We start from the raw sequence: 18,663 nt of genomic DNA, 5'->3' as shown, positions 1-18,663 counted from the left end.
ACTCAATTTTTGAGGTGGAAAGAACTTTGCCAAGAAGGCATTAACCAGCTTTTCCCAAGAGTTCAGGCTGTCCTTAGGTTGTGAGTCCAACCATGTCCTAGTTCTGTCTCTTACAGCAAAAGGGAAAAGCATAAGTTTGTAGATCTCAGGGTCAACCCCATGAGTCTTAACAGTGTCACAGATTTGCAAGAACTCAGCTAAAAACTGATGAGGATCTTCCAAAGGAAGTCCATGATACTTGTAATGCTGCTGCATTAGAGAAACTAATTGAGACTTAAGCTCAAAGTTTTTTGCTCCAATTGCAGGAATTGAGATGCTCCTTCCACAGAAGTCAAAAGAGGGTGCAATAAAGTCACCAAGCATCTTCCTTGCATCTCCACCATTGTTGTTGGGTTCGGCCATGTCTCCTTCTTTTTCGAAAATTTCTGTCAGGTCCTCTCCAGAGGGTTGTGCTTTAGCTTCTCTTAGTTTCCTCTTAAGAGTCCTTTCAGGTTTAGGATTAACTTCAATAAGAATGTCTTTATCCCTGTTCCTGCTCATATGAAAAAGAAGAGAACAGAAAAGAAGAGGAATCCTCTATGTCACAGTATAGAGATTCCTTTATGTGAGTAGAAGAAGAGAAGAATAGAAGAAGGAGGAGAGAAAAATTCGAAAATAATTAAAAAGAAAAGGAAAATATTTTTGTTTTTTTTATTTAAAAATTAGTTATAATTTGAAAATTAAAAAGAGAAATAAAATTAAATTAAAATTTAAAATAATTAGTTAATTAAAATGAATTTTGAAAAAGTGGGGAGGAGTTTTCGAAAATTAGAGAGAGAAAAGTAGTTAGATGGTTTTGAAAAAGATAAAAATTTTTAAAAATCAAACAAAAAGTTAAGTAGTTAATTGAAAAAGATTTGAAAATCAATTTTGAAAAGATAAGAAGTTAGAAAAGATTTTGAAATTAATTTTTGAAAAAGATATGATTGAAATAGAAAAAGATATGATTGAAAATCATTTTGAAAAAGATTTGAATTGAAAATTAAAAAGATTTGATTTTGAAAATTAAAGTTGATTACTTGACTAACAAGAAACTGAAAGATATGATTTTTGAATTTCAAAGATTGAACCTTTCTTAATAGGCAAGTAACAACTTGAAAAATTTTTGAATTAAAACATATAATGTTAGTGAGATTTTTGAAAATATGAAGTAAGAATAAGAAAAAGATTTTGAAAATCAATAAAAAAATTTCCAAAATATGTAAAAATAAATGAAAAAGATTTAAATTTTGAAAAAGATTTGAAAAGATAGAATTTTGAAATTGAAATTTATGAGTAAAACAAGGAAAGATATATTTTTGATTTTTCGATTTTTAGTAAAGAGAGAGAAAAACACCAAATTGAAACAAAACATAAAAATTATGAATCAAAACAACTAATGCATGCAAGAACACTTTGAATGTCAAGATGAACACCAAGAACACTTTGAAGATCAAGATGAACATCAAGACTTATTTTTGAGAATTTTTAAGAAAAGAAACACATGCAAGACACCAAACTTAGAAATTTTTAATGTTTAGACACTAACAAATTGAAAATGCATATGAAAAACAAGAAAAGACACAAAACAAGAAAATGCAAAGATCAAACACAAAAAATCATCAAGAACAATTTGAAGATCAATGAAGAACATATGATGAATTTTTGAAAATTAAGAAAAAATTACAAACATGCAATTGACACCAAACTTAAAAATTGACACTAGACTCAAACAAGAAACATCAATTTTTTTTTGTTTTTATGATTTTATTAAATTTTTTTGTAATTTTCGAAAATTATTTTGAAAAAGAAAAATAAGGATTGCAAAATTTTTAATAAGAATTCCAGGAATCATGCAATGTTAGTCTAAAGCTTCGGTCCAAAACACTAGACATGGCCATTGGGCAGCCAAGCTTTCGTAGATCATTACATTCAACAGCAAGATTGATAAAAATCAACAAGCTCTTGTGATGATAAGTTGAAACCTCGGTCCAAAAGATTAGACATGGCTTCACAGCCAGCCAGACTTCAACAGATCATCATGAAACTCTAGAATTCATTCTTAAAAATTCTGAAGCCATAGAATACTTTATTTTTTTGAAAATTTTTCAAAAATAAAAATAATAAAAAAAAGCTTAAAATTAAAATAAAATTACCTAATCTGAGCAACAAGATGAGCCGTCAGTTGTCCAAACTTGAACAATCCCCGGCAATAGCGCCAAAAACTTGGTTGCATGGGGATTGTTTGTTCCCTGACAACGACGCCAAAAACTTAGTGCACGAAATTGTGATCTCAACGGTGCCAAAAACTTGATACGCACGATTGTAATCTCAACTCCTTTTCACAACTCCACACAACTAACCATCAAGTGCACTGGGTCGTCCAAGTAATAAACCTTACGTGAGTAAGGGTCGATCCCACGGAGATTATCGGCTTGAAGCAAGCTATGGTCATCCTGTAAATCTCAGTCAGGCAGATTCAAATGGTTATGAGGTTTTGATAATTAAAATATAAATAAAATATAAAATAAGATAGAGATACTTATGTAACTCATTGGTGAGAATTTCAGATAAGCGTATGGAGATGCTTGTTGCTTCTGAATCTCTGCTTTCCTACTGTCTTTATTCAATCATTCATACTCCTTTCCATGGCAAGCTGTATGTTGGGGATCACCGTTGTCAATGGCTACCGTCTGTCCTCTCAGTGAAAATGGTCCAAATGCACTGTCACCGCACGGCTAATCATCTGTCGGTTCTCACTCATGTTGGAATAGGATCCATTGATCCTTTTGCGTCTGTCACTATGCCCAACACTCGCGAGTTTGAAGCTCATCACAGTCATCCCATCCCAGATCCTACTCGGAATACCACTGACAAGGTTTAGACTTTCCGGATCTCAAGAATGCTGGTAATTGATGCTAGCTTATACCACGAATACTCCGATCTTTCGGAATGGAGGCTAAGAGATACACATTTAAGCTTGTTTTCATGTAGAACAGAAGTGTTTGTCAGGCACGCGTTCATAAGCGAGAATAGTGATGAGTGTCACATAATCATCACATTCATCATGTTCTTGGGTACGAATGAATATCTTAGAATAAGAAGAATCTTGAATTGAATAGAAAAATAATAGTACTTTTCATTCATTCATGAAGAACAGCAGAGCTCCACACCTTAATTTATGGGGTGTAGAAACTCCACCGTTGAAAATACATAAGAACAAGGTCCAGGCATGGCCGAATGGCCAGCCCCCTAAGCGTGATCAAGAGATCAAAAGTGATACAAAGATAGTCTCAAAAATGATCCAAAGATGTGAAATAAATCACTAAAAGTAGTTTTTATATTAACTAGTAGCTAGGGTTACAGAAAATAAATAAATGATGTAGAAATCCACTTCCGGGCCCACTTGGTGTGTGCTTGGGCTGAGCATTGAGCTTTACACGTGTAGAGACTTCTCTTGGAGTTAAACGCCAGGTTGCAGCCTGCTTGTGGCGTTTAACTCTGGTTTGTAACCTGTTTCTGGCGTTTAACTTCAGAATAGGGCAGGAAGTTGGCATTTGAACGCCAGTTTGTGTCATCAAAACTCGAGTAAAGTATGGACTATTATATATTGCTGGAAAGCCCTGGATGTCTACTTTCCAACACAATTAAGAGCGTGCCAATTGGGTTTCTGTAGCTCCAGAAAATCCATTTTGAGTGCAGGGAGGTCAGAATCCAACAGCATCTGTAGTCCTTTTTCAGCCTCTGAATCAGATTTTTGCTCAAGTCCCTCAATTTCAGCCAGAAAATACCTGAAATCACAAAAAAACACACAAACTCATAGTAAAGTCCAGAAATGTGATTTTTATTGAAAAACTAATAAAAATATAATAAAAAGTAACTAAAACATACTAAAAACTACCTAAAAATAGTGCCAAAAAGCGTATAAATTATCTGCTCATCAATTTGGCAACAGGATTTGAATTGATTGTTGGAAGGGGTTCTTGGGTAGGATTATTTGTTGGGTTAGGTGGAGTACAGATAGAATTGCTAATTGGGATGAGTGGAGTGGGGTTGGAATCTGAGTGGAGATAAGGTTGTTCCTAGTGGGTTGGATTTTCAATAGCTTGAGATTGGTTGACAGATGGGTTGGAAATTAGAGTAGGAGGTGTGGTCCTAGAGGTTGATCCTATTCATAGTCAGACTGGATGAGTAGAGACTTTAATCACCACCTCCTTGCGTTTTTTAGATGGTGGTTCTTCCAAATACTCTGGTATAGAGACTCCATGTTCATAATACACATGCACCAATCTATTATTTCTTTTAGCATGGAAGCACATCTTTAGGAGTTTGGCATCAATATGGAGTTTCCTTAAACCAGTCTCCAATGATCTGTTGGAAACCAGCCACCAGCATTCCACCTTATTATACCCAAGCTATTTGTAGTAATCTCTAATGAAGAACTCATCTAATAGGTCTAGATCATGTCCAGGCATCTCAAAAGCATGGTCCCGAAAATATGATACAACACTGATGAGCGGATAATTTATACGCTTTTTGGCATTGTTTTTAGTATGTTTTTAGTAGGATCTAGTTACTTTTAGGGATGTTTTCATTAGTTTTTATGTTAAATTCACATTTCTGGACTTTACTATGAGTTTGTGTGTTTTTCTATGATTTCAGGTATTTTCTAGCTGAAATTGAGGGACTTGAGCAAAAATCAGATTCAGAGGTTGAAGAAGGACTGCTGATGCTGTTGGATTCTGACCTCCCTGCACCCAAAGTGGATTTTCTGGAGCTACAGAATTCAAAATAGCGCGCTTCCAATTGCGTTGGAAAGTAGACATCCGGAGCTTTCCAGAAATATATAATAGTTCATACTCTGGCCGAGTTTAGATGATGCAAAAGGGCGTTGAACGCTAGTTCTATGCTGCTATTTGGAGTTAAACGCCAGAAACACGTCACAAACCAGAGTTGAACGCCAGAAACACGTTACAACCTGGCGTTCAACTCCAAAAGAAGCCTCTACACATGGAAAGCTTAAGCTCAGCCCAAGCACACACCAAGTGGGTCTCGGAAGTGGATTTATGCATCAATTACTTACTTCTGTAAACCCTAGTAGCTAGTTTATTATAAATAGAACTGTTTGCTATTGTATTAGACATCCTGGATTGTATTTTTGATCCTGTGATCACGTTTTGGGGGCTGGCCATTCGGTCATGCCTGAACCTTTCACTTATGTATTTTCAAACGGTAGAGTTTCTACACTCCATAGATTAAGGTGTGGAGCTCTGCTGTTCCTCATGAATTAATGCAAAGTACTACTGTTTTTCTATTCAATTCAACTTATTCTGCTTCTAAGATATTCATTCGCACTTCAATATGAATGTGATGAACGTGACAATCATCATCATTCCCCCACGAACGCGTGCCTGACAACCACTTCCGTTCCACCTTAGATTGGATGATTATCTCTTGGATCTCTTAATCAGAATCTTCGTGGTATAAGCTAGATTGATGGCGGCATTCATGAGAATTCGGAAAGTCTAAACCTTGTCTGTGGTATTCCGAGTAAGATTCAGGGATTGAATGACTGTGACGAACTTCAAACTCGCGAGTGCTTGGCGTAGTGACAGACGCAAAAGGAGGGTGAATCCTATTCCAGTATGATCGAGAACCTCAGATGATTAGCCGTGCTGTGACAGAGCATTTGGACCATTTTCACAAGAGGATAGGATGCAGCCATTGACCACGGTGATGCCTCCAGATGATTAGCCATGCAGTGACAGCGCATCGGACCATTTTCACAGAGAGGATGAAATGTAGCCATTGACAATGGTGATGTTCTTACATAAAGCCAGCCATGGAAAGGAGTAAGACTGATTGGATGAAGATAGTGGGAAAGCAGAGGTTCAGAGAAACAAAAGCATCTCTATACACTTATCTGAAATTCTCACCAATGATATACATAAGTATTTTTATCTTTATTTTCTATTTATTTATTATTTATTTTCGAAAACTCCATAAACATTTGATATCCACCTGACTGAGATTTACAAGGTGACCATAGCTTGCTTCATACCAACAATCTCCGTGGGATCGACCCTTACTCACGTAAGGTTTTATTACTTGGACGACCCAGTGCACTTGCTGGTTAGTTGTAATGAAGTTGTGAATGAAAAAAGATTTATTAAGACGTGCGTACAGAGTTTTTGGCGCCGTTGCCTGAGATCACAATTTCATGCACCAAGTTTTTGGCGCCGTTGCCGGGGATTGTTCGAGTTTGGATAACTGACGGTTCATCTTATTGCTCAGATTAGGTAATTTTCTTTTTGTTTTATTTTCAAAAAAGTTTTCAAAAATCTTTCAAAAATTTCTCATCCATTTTCGAAAAAAAATTTTTCTTTTCAAAATTTTTTATTATGTTCTTCAGAATTTTTAAGAATGAATTTAGAGTTTCATGAAGCATGTTGAAGCCTGACTGGCTGTAAAGCCATGTCTAAATTCATTTGGACTGGGGCTTCCAACCCAACATTATCAAGAGCAAGCTAGTTGTTGCTAATCCACCTGCTGCTGTTCCAGATCCACCTGATTTACATGCTAAAGCTTGACTGGCTATTAAGCCATGTCTAACCCTCAGATTGGAGCTTTAGACTAAGAGTGCAAGATTCCTGGAATTCATATTAAAAATTTTGGAATCCTTATTTTTCTTTTTCAAATAATTTTCAAAAAATCCAAAAAAATTAGAAAATCATAAAAAAAAAAAAAATTTTGTGTTTCTTGTTTGAGTCTTGAGTCAGATTTTAAGTTTGGTGTCAATTGCATGCTCATCTTGCATTTTTTTCGAAATTTCATGCATTCATAGTGTTCTTCATGATCTTCAAGTTGTTCTTGGTAAGTCTTCTTGTTTGATCTTGATGTTTTCTTGTGTTGTGTCTTTTCTTGTTCTACATGTGCATTTTTTCATTCATAGTGTCTGAACATGAAAGATTTCTAAGTTTGGTGTCTTGCATGTTTTCTTTGCATAAAAAATTTTTCAAAAATAAGTTCTTGATGTTCATCTTGACATTCAAAGTGTTCTTGGTGTTCATCTTGACATTCATAGTGTTCTTGCATTCATCACATGTTTTGATCTAAAATTTCCATGCATTGAGCATTTTCATTGTTTTTCTCTCTCATCATTAAAAATTCAAAAATAAAAAAAATATATCTTCCGCTTTTTCACTCATAAATTTCGAAAATTAGATTTGACTTTTTTCAAAAATTTTTAAAATCTAGTTGTTTTTATGAGTCAAATCAAATGTTCAATTTAAAAATCTTATCTTTTTCAAAAATCAAATCTTTTTCATTTTTCTTAGTTATTTTCAAAAATTTTAAAAATATTTTTCAAAAAATATTTTTCTTATCTTTATCACATAATTTTCGAAAATAACATCATCAATTAATGTTTTGATTCAAAAATTTCAAGTTTGTTACTTGCCTGTTAAGAAAGATTCAAACTTTAAGTTCTAGAATCATATCTTGTGATTTCTTGTGAATCATGTCATTAATTGTGATTTTAAAAATCAAATCTTTTTCAAAACTAATTTCAATCATATCTTTTCAAAAATATCTTTTTATCTTATCTTTTTCAAAATCATATCTTTTTCAAAAATTTGATTTTAAAATATCTTTTCTAACTTCTTATCTTCTTATATTTTCAAAATTGATTTTCAAATTTGTTTCAACTAACTAACTAACTTTTTGTTTGTTTCTTATCTTTTTCAAAACTACCTAACTAACCCTCTCTCTCTCTAATTTTCGAAAATATCTCCCTCTTTTTCAAAAATTCTTTTTAATTAACTAATTGTTTCAAAATTCAATTTTAATTTATTTCTTCTTTTAATTTTCGAAAATCACTACCCATTTTTCAAAAATAATTTTTGAAAATTCTATTTCTCTCTCATCTCCTTCTATTTATTTATTCATATACTAACACTTCTCTTCATCTCACATCTTTGCTTTCCTCACCCTTGTGTTTCTTTCCTTACATTACATTCTTTTCTTCTTCTTTTCTTCTACTCACACAGGGACCTCTATACTGTGGTAAAAAGGATCCCTATTATTATTATTTTTCTGTTCCCTCTTTTTCATATGAGCAGGAGCAAGGACAAGAATATTCTTGTTGAAGCAGATCCAGAACCTGAAAGGACTCTGAAAAGGAAACTAAGAGAAGCTAAATTACAACAATCCAGCAAGCACCTTTCAGAAATTTTCGAACAAAAAGAGGAGATGGCAGCCGAAAATAATAATAATGCAAGGAGGATGCTTGGTGACTTTACTGCACCTAATTCTAATTTACATGGAAGAAGCATCTCCATCCCCACCATTGGAGCAAACAATTTTGAGCTGAAACCTCAATTAGTTTCTCTGATGCAGCAGAACTGCAAGTTCCATGGACTTCCATCTGAAGATCCTTTTCAGTTCTTAACTGAATTCTTGCAGATCTGTGATATTGTTAAGACTAATGGAGTAGATCCTGAAGTCTACAAGCTTATGCTTTTCCCGTTTACTGTAAGAGACAGAGCTAGAGTGTGGTTGGACTCTCATCCCAAAGATAGCCTAAACTCTTGGGATAAGCTGGTCACAGCTTTCTTAGCCAAGTTCTTTCCTCTTCAAAAGTTGAGCAAGCTTAGAGTGGATATTCAAACCTTCAGACAGAAAGAAGGTGAATCCTTCTATGAAGCTTGGGAGAGATACAAGCAACTGACCAAAAAGTGTCCTTCTGACATGCTTTCAGAATGGACCATCCTGGATATATTCTATGATGGTCTGTCTGAATTAGCTAAGATGTCATTGGATACTTCTGCAGGTGGATCCATTCACCTAAAGAAAATGCCTACAGAAGCTCAAGAACTCATTGACATGGTTGCTAATAACCAGTTCATGTACACTTCTGAGAGGAATCCTGTGAGTAATGGGACACCTCAGAAGAAGGGAGTTCTTGAAATTGATACTCTGAATGCCATATTGGCTCAGAACAAAATATTGACTCAGCAAGTCAATATGATTTCTCAGAGTCTGAATGGAATGCAAGCTGCATCCAACAGTACTCAAGAGGCATCTGCTGAAGAAGAAGCTTATGATCCTGAAAACCATGCAATAGTAGAGGTGAATTACATGGGTGAACCCTATGGAAACACCTATAATCCCTCATGGAGAAATCACCCAAATCTCTCATGGAAGGATCAAAAGCCTCAACAAGGCTTTAATAATGGTGGAAGAAACAGGTTTAGCAATAGCAAGCCTTTTCCATCATCCACTCAGCAACAGATAGAGAACTCTGAACAAAATACTTCTAATTTAGCAAACTTAGTCTCTGATCTATCTAAGGCCACTGTGAGTTTCATGAATGAAACAAGGTCCTCCATTAAAAATTTGGAAGCACAAGTGGGCCAGCTGAGTAAAAGGATCACTGAAATCCCTCCTAGTACTCTCCCAAGTAATACAGAAGAAAATTCAAAAGGAGAGTGCAAGGCCATTGATATAACCATCATGGCCGAATCCAAGGAAAAAGGGGAGGACGTGAATCCCAAGGAGGAAGACCTCCTGGGACGTCCAGTGATCAATAAGGAGTTGCCCTCTGAGGAACCAAAGGAATCTGAGACTCATCTAGAGACCATAGAGATTCCATTGAACCTCTTTATGCCCTTCATGAGCTCTGATGTGTATTCTTCTTCTGAAGAGAATGAGGATGTTACTGAAGAGCAAGTTGCCAAGTTCCTTGGTGCAATCATGAAGCTGAATGCCAATTTATTTGGTAATGAGACTTGGGGAGATGAACCTCCCCTGTTCACCAATGAACTGAATGCAATGGATCAACTGAGATTGCCTCAGAAGAAACAGGATCCTGGAAAGTTCCTGATACCTTGTACCATAGGCACCATGACCTTTGAGAAGGCTCCATGTGACCTGGGATCAGGAATAAATCTTATGCCACTCTCTGTAATGGAGAAACTGGGAATCTTTGAGGTACAAATTGCTAAAATCTCATTAGAGATGGTAGACAATTCCAGAAAACAGGCTTATGGACAAGTTGAGGACATATTAGTAAAGGTTGAAGGCCTTTACATCCCTGCTGATTTCACAATCCTAGATACTGGGAAGGATGAGGATGAATCCATCATCCTTGGAAGACCCTTCCTAGCCACAGCAAGAGCTGTGATTGATGTTGACAGAGGTGAATTAGTCCTTCAATTGAATGAGGACTCCCTTGAGTTTAAAACTCAAGGACATCGTTCTGTAAATATGGGAAAGAGGCACAGTAAGCTTCTCTCAAAACAGAGTCAACTAGAACCCCCACAGTCAAACTCTAAGTTTGGTGTTGGGAGGCCACAACCAAACTCTAAGTTTGGTGTTGAACTCCCATATCCAAACTTTAAGTTTGGTGTTGGGGAGTCTCAACAATGCTCTGAACATCTGTGAGGCTCCATGAGAGCCCACTGTCAAGCTATTGACATTAAAGAAGCGCTTGTTGGGAGGTAACCCAATTTTTATTTATCTAATTATATTTTTTATTAGTTATATGTCTTCATAGGTTCATGATCATGTGGAGTCACAAAAGCAACTGAAAAAATTGAAGAAAAATAAAAAATAGCATAAAAAAATAGCACACCCTGGAGGAGGAGTTCATTGGCGTTCAAACGCTAGTAAGGAGCATCTGTCTGGCGTTCAGCGCCAGAACAGAGCATGGAGCTGGCGCTGAACGCCAGAAACAAGCATGAAGCTGGCGTTCAACGCCAGAAATATGCTGCATTTGGGCGTTGAACGCCCAGAACAAGCATCAGTTCGGCGTTTAAACACCATAATTGCATGCAAAGGCATTTTACATGCCTAATTGGTGCAGTGATGTAAATCCTTGACACCTCAGGATCTGTGGATCCCACAGGATCCCCACCTTCCCTCCTAATAATCCTAGTTTTTTTTCCACATCTTCTTCTTCATCTATTCTTTCTTCTTTTGCTCGAGGGCGAGCAACATTCTAAGTTTGGTGTGGTAAAAGCATATCTATTTTTTTGCTTTTCCATAATCATTGATGGCACCTAAGGCCAGAGAAACCTCAAAAAAAAAAAAAGAAGAATAAAAAAAGAAGAGAAAAAGAAGAAAAAAGGGAAGACAAAAGCTTCCACCTCCAAGTCATGGGAGATGGAGAGATTCATGTAAAGGATCTATAGCTCAGTGGTAGAACATTTGACTGCAAATCAAGAGATCCCTGAGATACCTCAGGAGATACATTTTCCCCCCACACAATTATTGGGAGCAACTAAGGATAGGAGCACCAAAATCACTAGGGATCAAGCAACAAAGACAAGGAAGAGACATAGAAGAGCTCAAGGACATCATTGGTTCCTCAAGGAGAAAACGCCACCATCACTAAGGTGGATTCATTCCTTGTTCTTACATTCTCTGTTTTTCATTTTCTTTATATTAAGTGCTTATCCATGTTTGTGTCTTATTACATGATCATTAGTATTTAGTAACTATGTCTTAAAGTTATGAATGTCCTATGAATCCATCACCTCTCTTAAATGAAAACTGTTTTAATTCAAAAGAACAAGAAGTACATGAGTTTCGAATTTATCCTTGAACTTAATTTAATTATATTGATGTGGTGACAATGCTTCTTGTTTTCTGAATGAATGCCTGAACAGTGCATATGTCTTTTGAAGTTGTTGTTTTAGAATGTTAAATATGTTGGCTCTTGAAAGAATGATGACAAGGAGACATGTTATTTGATAATCTGAAAAATTATAAAAATGATTCTTGAAGCAAGAAAAAGCAGCAAAGAACAAAGCTTGCAGAAAAAAAAGAATAGCGAAAAAAAAAAATAGAAAGAAAAAGAAAAAGAAAGCAGAAAAAGCCAAAGCTCTTAAAACCAAAAGGCAAGGGTAAATAAAAAGGATCCCAAGGCTTTGAGCATCAGTGGATAGGAGGGCCTAAAGGAATAAAATCCTGGCCTAAGCGGCTAAACCAAGCTGTCCCTAACCATGTGCTTGTGGCGTGAAGGTGTCAAGTGAAAACTTGAGACTGAGCGGTTAAAGTCAAGGTCCAAAGCAAAAGAAGAGTGTGCTTAAGAACCCTGGACACCTCTCATTGGGGACTTTAGCAAAGCTGAGTTACAATCTGAAAAGGTTAACCCAGTTATGTGTCTGTGGCATTTATGTATCCGGTGGTAATACTGGAAAACAAAGTGCTTAGGGCCACGGCCAAGACTCATAAAGTAGATGTGTTCAAGAATCAACATACTGAACTAGGAGAATCAATAACACTATCTGAACTCTGAGTTCCTATAGATGCCAATCATTCTGAACCTCAATGGATAAAGTGAGATGCCAAAACTATTCAAGAGGCAAAAAGCTACAAGTCCCGCTCATCTGATTGGAGCTATGTTTCATTGATAGTTTGGAATTTATAGTATATTCTCTTCTTTTTATCCTATTTGATTTTCAGTTGCTTGGGGACAAGCAACAATTTAAGTTTGGTGTTGTGATGAGCGGATAATTTATACGCTTTTTGGCATTATTTTTAGTATGTTTTTAGTAGGATCTAGTTACTTTTAGGGATGTTTTCATTATTTTTTATGTTAAATTCACATTTTTGGACTTTACTATGAGTTTGTGTGTTTTTCTGTGATTTCAGGTATTTTCTAGCTGAAATTGAGGGACTTGAGCAAAAATCAGATTCAGAGGTTGAAGAAGGACTGCTGATGCTGTTGGATTCTGACCTCCCTGCACTCAAAGTGGATTTTCTGGAGCTACAGAACTCAAAATGGTGCGCTTCTAATTGCATTGGAAAGTAGACATCCAGGGCTTTCCAGCAATATATAATATTTCATACTTTGGTCGAGTTTAGACGACGCAAAAGGGCGTTGAACGCCAGTTCTATGCTGCTGTCTGGAGTTAAACGCCAGAAACACGTCACAAACCAGAGTTGAACGCCAGAAACACGTTACAACCTGGCGTTCAACTCCAAAAGAAGCCTTTGCACGTGGAAAGCTAAAGCTCAGCCCAAGCACACACCAAGTGGGCCCCGGAAGTGGATTTATGCATCAATTACTTACTTCTGTAAACCCTAGTAGCTAGTTTATTATAAATAGAACTGTTTACTATTGTATTAGACATCCTGGATTGTATTTTTGATCCTGTGATCACGTTTTGGGGGCTGGCCATTCGGCCATGCCTGAACCTTTCACTTATGTATTTTCAAATGGTAGAGTTTCTACACTCCATAGATTAAGGTGTGGAGCTCTGCTGTTCCTCATGAATTAATGCAAAGTACTACTGTTTTTCTATTCAATTCAACTTATTCCGCTTCTAAAATATTCATTCGCACTTCAATATGAATGTGATGAACGTGACAATCATCATCATTCCCCCACGAACGCGTGCCTGATAACTACTTCTGTTCCACCTTAGATTGGATGATTATCTCTTGGATCTCTTAATCAGAATCTTCGTGGTATAAGCTAGATTGATGGCGGCATTCATGAGAATCCGGAAAGTCTAAACCTTGTCTGTGGTATTCCGAGTAGGATTCAGAGATTGAATGACTGTGACGAACTTCAAACTTGCGAGTGCTGAGCGTAGTGACAGACGCAAAAGAAGGGTGAATCCTTTTCCAGTATGATCGAGAACCTCAGATGATTAGCCGTGCTGTGACAGAGCATTTGGACCATTTTCACAAGAGGATAGGATGCAGCCATTGACCACGGTGATGCCTCCAGATGATTAGCCATGCAGTGACAGCGCATCGGACCATTTTCACAGAGAGGATGAAAAGTAGCCATTGACAATGGTGATGTTCTTACATAAAGCCAGCCATGGAAAGGAGTAAGACTGATTGGATGAAGACTGATGAGCGGATAATTTATACGCTTTTTGGCATTATTTTTAGTATGTTTTTAGTAGGATCTAGTTACTTTTAGGGATGTTTTCATTAGTTTTTATGTTAAATTCACATTTCTGGACTTTACTACGAGTTTGTGTGTTTTTCTGTGATTTCAGGTATTTTCTGGCTGAAATTGAGGGACTTGAGCAAAAATCAGATTCAGAGGTTGAAGAAGGACTGCTGATGCTGTTGAATTCTGACCTCCCTGCACTCAAAGTGGATTTTCTGGAGCTATAGAACTCAAAATGGCGCGCTTCCAATTGCGTTGGAAATTAGACATCCAGGGCTTTCCAGCAATGTATAATAGTCCATACTTTACCCAAGTTTAGACGACGCAAACTGGCATTCAACGCCAGATCTCTGCCCAATTCTGGCGTCCAGCGCCAGAAACAAGTTGCAAAGTGGAGTTCAACGCCCAAAATGGCACAAAAGGTGGCGTTCAACTCCAAGAAGGACCTCTACACGTGCAAAACTCAAGCTCAGCCCAAGCACACACCAAGTGGGCCCCGAAAGTGGATTTATGCATCAATTACTTACTTCTGTAAACCCTAGTAGCTAGTTTATTATAAATAGGACCTTTTACTATTGTATTAGACATCTTTGATCAGTTGTATGCTATCCTAGATCACGTTTGAGGGCTGGCCTCTCGGCCATTCCTGAACCTTTAACTTATGTATTTTCAACGGTAGAGTTTCTACACTCCATAGATAAAGGTGTGGAGCTCTGCTGTTCCTCAAAGATTAATGCAAAGTACTACTGTTTTCTATTCAATTCAACTTATTCCGCTTCTAAGATATTCATTTGCACTTCAACCTGAATGTGATGAACATGACAATCATCATCATTCCCTATGAACGCGTGCCTGACAACTACTTCCGTTCTACATTAGACTGAATGAGTATCTCTTAGATTACTAATACAGGGGACCGAGTCCGAGATATTGGGATCTTCGTGGTATAAGCTAGATTGATGGCGGCATTCATGAGAATCCGGAAAGTCTAAACCTTGTCCGTGGTATTCCGAGTAGGATTCTGGGATTGAATGACTGTGACGAGCTTCAAACTCGCGAGTGCTGGGCGTAGTGACAGACGCAAAAGGATACTAAATCCTATTCCAGTATGATCGAGAACCTCCAGATGATTAGCCATGCAGTGACAGCGCATCGGACCATTTTCACAAGGAGGAATAGGATGCAACCAACGACAAAGGTGATGCCTCCAGACGATTAGCCGTGCTGTGACAGAGCATTTGGATCATTTTCCCGAGAGAGATCGAAAGTAGCCATTGGCACCGGTGACATCCTTACATAAAGCTAGCCATAGAAAGGAGTAAGATTGATTGGATGAAGATAGCAGGAAAGCAGAGGTTCAGAGGAACGAAAGCATCTCTACACGCTTATCTGAAATTCTAACCAATGAATTACATAAGTATTTCTATCCTTATTTTAGTATTATTTTCGAAAACCCCATTACTATTTTATATCTGCCTGACTGAGATTTACAAGGTGACTATAGCTTGCTTCATACCAACAATCTCCGTGGGATTCGACCCTTACTCACGTAAGGTATTACTTGGACGACCCAGTGCACTTGCTGGTTAGTTGTGTGAAGTTGTGAACCATGGTATTGGCATCATGTTTTTGGCGCCATTACCAGGGAAAGAAAGAGCAATGAATTTTACATAATCAAAGTGTAATCACAATTTCGTCCACCAAGTTTTTGGCGCCGTTGCCGGGGATTGTTCGAGTATGGACAACTGACGGTTCATCTTGTTGCTCAGATTAGGTAATTTTCTTTTTGTTTTGTTTTCAAAAATTTTTCAAAAATCTTTCAAAAATTTTTCCTTTGTTTTCGAAAAAAATTTTAAAATAAAAATGTTTTCAAAAATAAATTATTCTATGGCTTCAAAACTTTCAAGAATGAATTCTAGAGTTTCATGGTAACATGTTGAATCCTATTTGGCTGAAAAGCCATACCCAAACTCCTTTGGGATTGGTCTTCAAATAATCACCTCAATGGATGTAAATCCATTCTGAAGCTTGAATGGCTATTAAGCCATATCTGACCCTTTGATTGGAGCTTTAGACTAAAGAGCACAAGTTTCCTAGAATTCATATTAAAGATTTTGAAATCCTTATTTTTGTTTTTCAATTAATTTTCGAAAAAAAAATACAAAAAAATTAGAAAATCAAAAAAATCAAAAATATTTTTTGTGTTCTTGTTTGAGTCTTGAGTCATGTTATAAGTTTGGTGTCAATTGCATGTGCATCTTGCATTTTTTCGAAAATTCATGCATTCATAGTGTTCTTCATGATCTTCAAGTTGTTCTTGGTAAGTCTTCTTGTTTGATCTTTGCATTTGCATGTTTTGTGTCTTTTCTTGTTTTTCATATGCATTCCTGAACTCTTTATGTCTAAGCATTAAAGAATTCTAAGTTTGGTGTCTTGCATGTTTTCTTTGCATTAAAATTTTTTCAAAAATGTGTTCTTGATGTTCATCATGATCTTCATAGTGTTCTTGGTGTTCATCTTGACATTCATAGCATTCTTGCATGCATTCATTGTTTTGATCCATAACTTTCATGCATTGCATCATTTTTCCTGTTTTTCTCTCTCATCATAAAAATTCAAAAATAAAAAAAAATATCTTTCTCTTTTTCTCTCATCAAATTCGAAAATTTGGATTGACTTTTTCAAAAATTTTTAAAATCAAGTTGTTTCTTATGAGTCAAATCAAATTTTCAATTTGAAAATCTTATCTTTTTCAAAAATCAAATCTTTTTCAAATTTCTTAGTTATTTTCGAAAATTCCAAAAATATTTTTCAAAAATCTTTTTCTTATTTTTATATCAAATTTTCGAAAATAACAATCACAATTAATGTTTTGATTCAAAAATTTTAAGTTTGTTACTTGCTTGTTAAGAAAGATTCAAACTTTAAGTTCTAGAATCATATCTCATGATTTCTTGTGAATCAAGTCATTAATTGTGATCTTAAAAAATCAAACCTTTTTTCAAAACCAATTTCAATCATATCTTTTCAAAAATATCTTCTTATCTTAGCTTTTTCAAAAATATGACTTCAAAATATCTTTTCTAACTTCCTAACTTCTTATCTTTTCAAAATTTGTTTCAACTAACTAACTAACTTTTTGTTTGTTTCTTATCTTTTTCAAAACTACCTAACTAACTCTCTCTCTCTAATTTTCGAAAATATCTCCATCTTTTTCAAAAATTCTTTTTAATTAATTAATTATTTTAACTTTTGATTTTAAAACTTTCGAAAAAAATACTAACCTTTTTCAAAAACCATTTTCGAAAATCACTAACCCTTTTTCAAAAATAATTTTCGAAAATCCTCCTCCCTCATCTCCTTCTAATTATTTATTCATCCACTAACACTTCTCTTCATCTCACATCACTACTCCTATCCTTACCCTTGTGTTTGGATTCTTCATTCTTCTTCACCCCTATTCCTTTTCTTCTTCTACTAACAATAAGGAACCTCTTTACTGTGACATAGAGGATTCCTCTTCTTTTCTTTTTCTCTTCTCTTTCTTATGAGCAGGGACAGAGAAAAAGGCATTCTTGTTGAAGCTGATCCAGAACCTGAAAGGACTCTGAAGAGAAAACTAAGAGAAGCTAAATTACAACAATCCAGAGACAACCTTATTGAAAATTTCGAACAAGTAAAGGAGATGGCAGCCGAACCCAACAACAATAATGCAAGGAGAATGCTTGGTGACTTTACTGCACCTAATTCCAATTTACATGGAAGAAGCATCTCCATTCCTGCCATTGGAGCAAACAAATTTGAGCTGAAACCTCAGCTAGTTTCTCTGATGCAGCAGAACTGCAAGTTTCATGGACTTCCATGTGAAGATCCTTTTCAGTTCTTAACTAAATTCTTGCAGATCTGTGATACTGTTAAGACTAATGGAGTAGATCCTGAAGTCTACAGGCTCATGCTTTTCCCTTTTGCTGTAAGAGACAGAGCTAGAATATGGTTGGACTCTCAATCCAAAGACAGCCTGAACTCTTGGGATAAGCTGGTCACGGCTTTCTTAGCCAAGTTCTTTCCTCCTCAAAAGCTGAGCAAGCTTAGAGTGGATGTTCAAACCTTCAAACAAAAAGATGGTGAATCCCTCTATGAAGCTTGGGAAAGATACAAACAGTTGACCAAAAAGTGTCCTTCTGACATGCTTTCAGAATGGACCATCCTGGATATATTCTATGATGGTTTATCTGAGCTATCAAAGATGTCATTGGACACTTCTACAGGTGGATCCATTCGCCTAAAGAAAATGCCTGCAGAGGCTCAAAAACTCATTGACATGGTTGCAAATAACCAGTTCATGTACACTTCTGAAAGGAATCCTGTGAATAATGGGACGCCTATGAAGAAGGGAGTTCTTGAAATTGATACTCTGAATGCCATATTGGCTCAGAACAAAATATTGACTCAGCAAGTCAATATGATTTCTCAGAGTCTGAATGGAGTGCAAGCTGCATCCAACAGTACTCAAGAGGCATCTTCTGAAGAAGAAGCTTATGATCCTGAGAACCCTGCAATAGCAGAGGTGAATTACTTAGGTGAACCTTATGGAAACACCTATAACTCATCATGGAGAAATCATCCAAATTTCTCATGGAAGGATCAAAAGCCTCAACAAGGCTTTAATAATGGTGGAAGAAACAGGTTTAGCAATAGCAAGCCTTTTCCATCATCCACTCAGCAACAGA

The 18,663-nt window shown here is 36.3% G+C and overlaps 2 non-coding genes across 2 annotated transcripts; both read right to left on the bottom strand.

The window, feature by feature from the left end:
* Positions 1-8,664: 8,664 nt before the first annotated feature.
* LOC112725830 (small nucleolar RNA R71) lies at positions 8,665-8,772 on the bottom strand. The gene has a single exon (XR_003164912.1). It is a non-coding gene; the product is annotated as a small nucleolar RNA R71 (small nucleolar RNA).
* A 9,245-nt stretch (positions 8,773-18,017) lies between these two features.
* LOC112724357 (small nucleolar RNA R71) lies at positions 18,018-18,125 on the bottom strand. Its single transcript, XR_003163523.1, has one exon. It is a non-coding gene; the product is annotated as a small nucleolar RNA R71 (small nucleolar RNA).
* Positions 18,126-18,663: the final 538 nt, after the last annotated feature.

This window comes from Arachis hypogaea, chromosome 11, assembly GCF_003086295.3.
Source record: "Arachis hypogaea cultivar Tifrunner chromosome 11, arahy.Tifrunner.gnm2.J5K5, whole genome shotgun sequence".
Lineage (NCBI taxonomy): Eukaryota > Viridiplantae > Streptophyta > Magnoliopsida > Fabales > Fabaceae > Arachis > Arachis hypogaea.
This window is presented reverse-complemented; position numbering and strand designations above follow the sequence as displayed.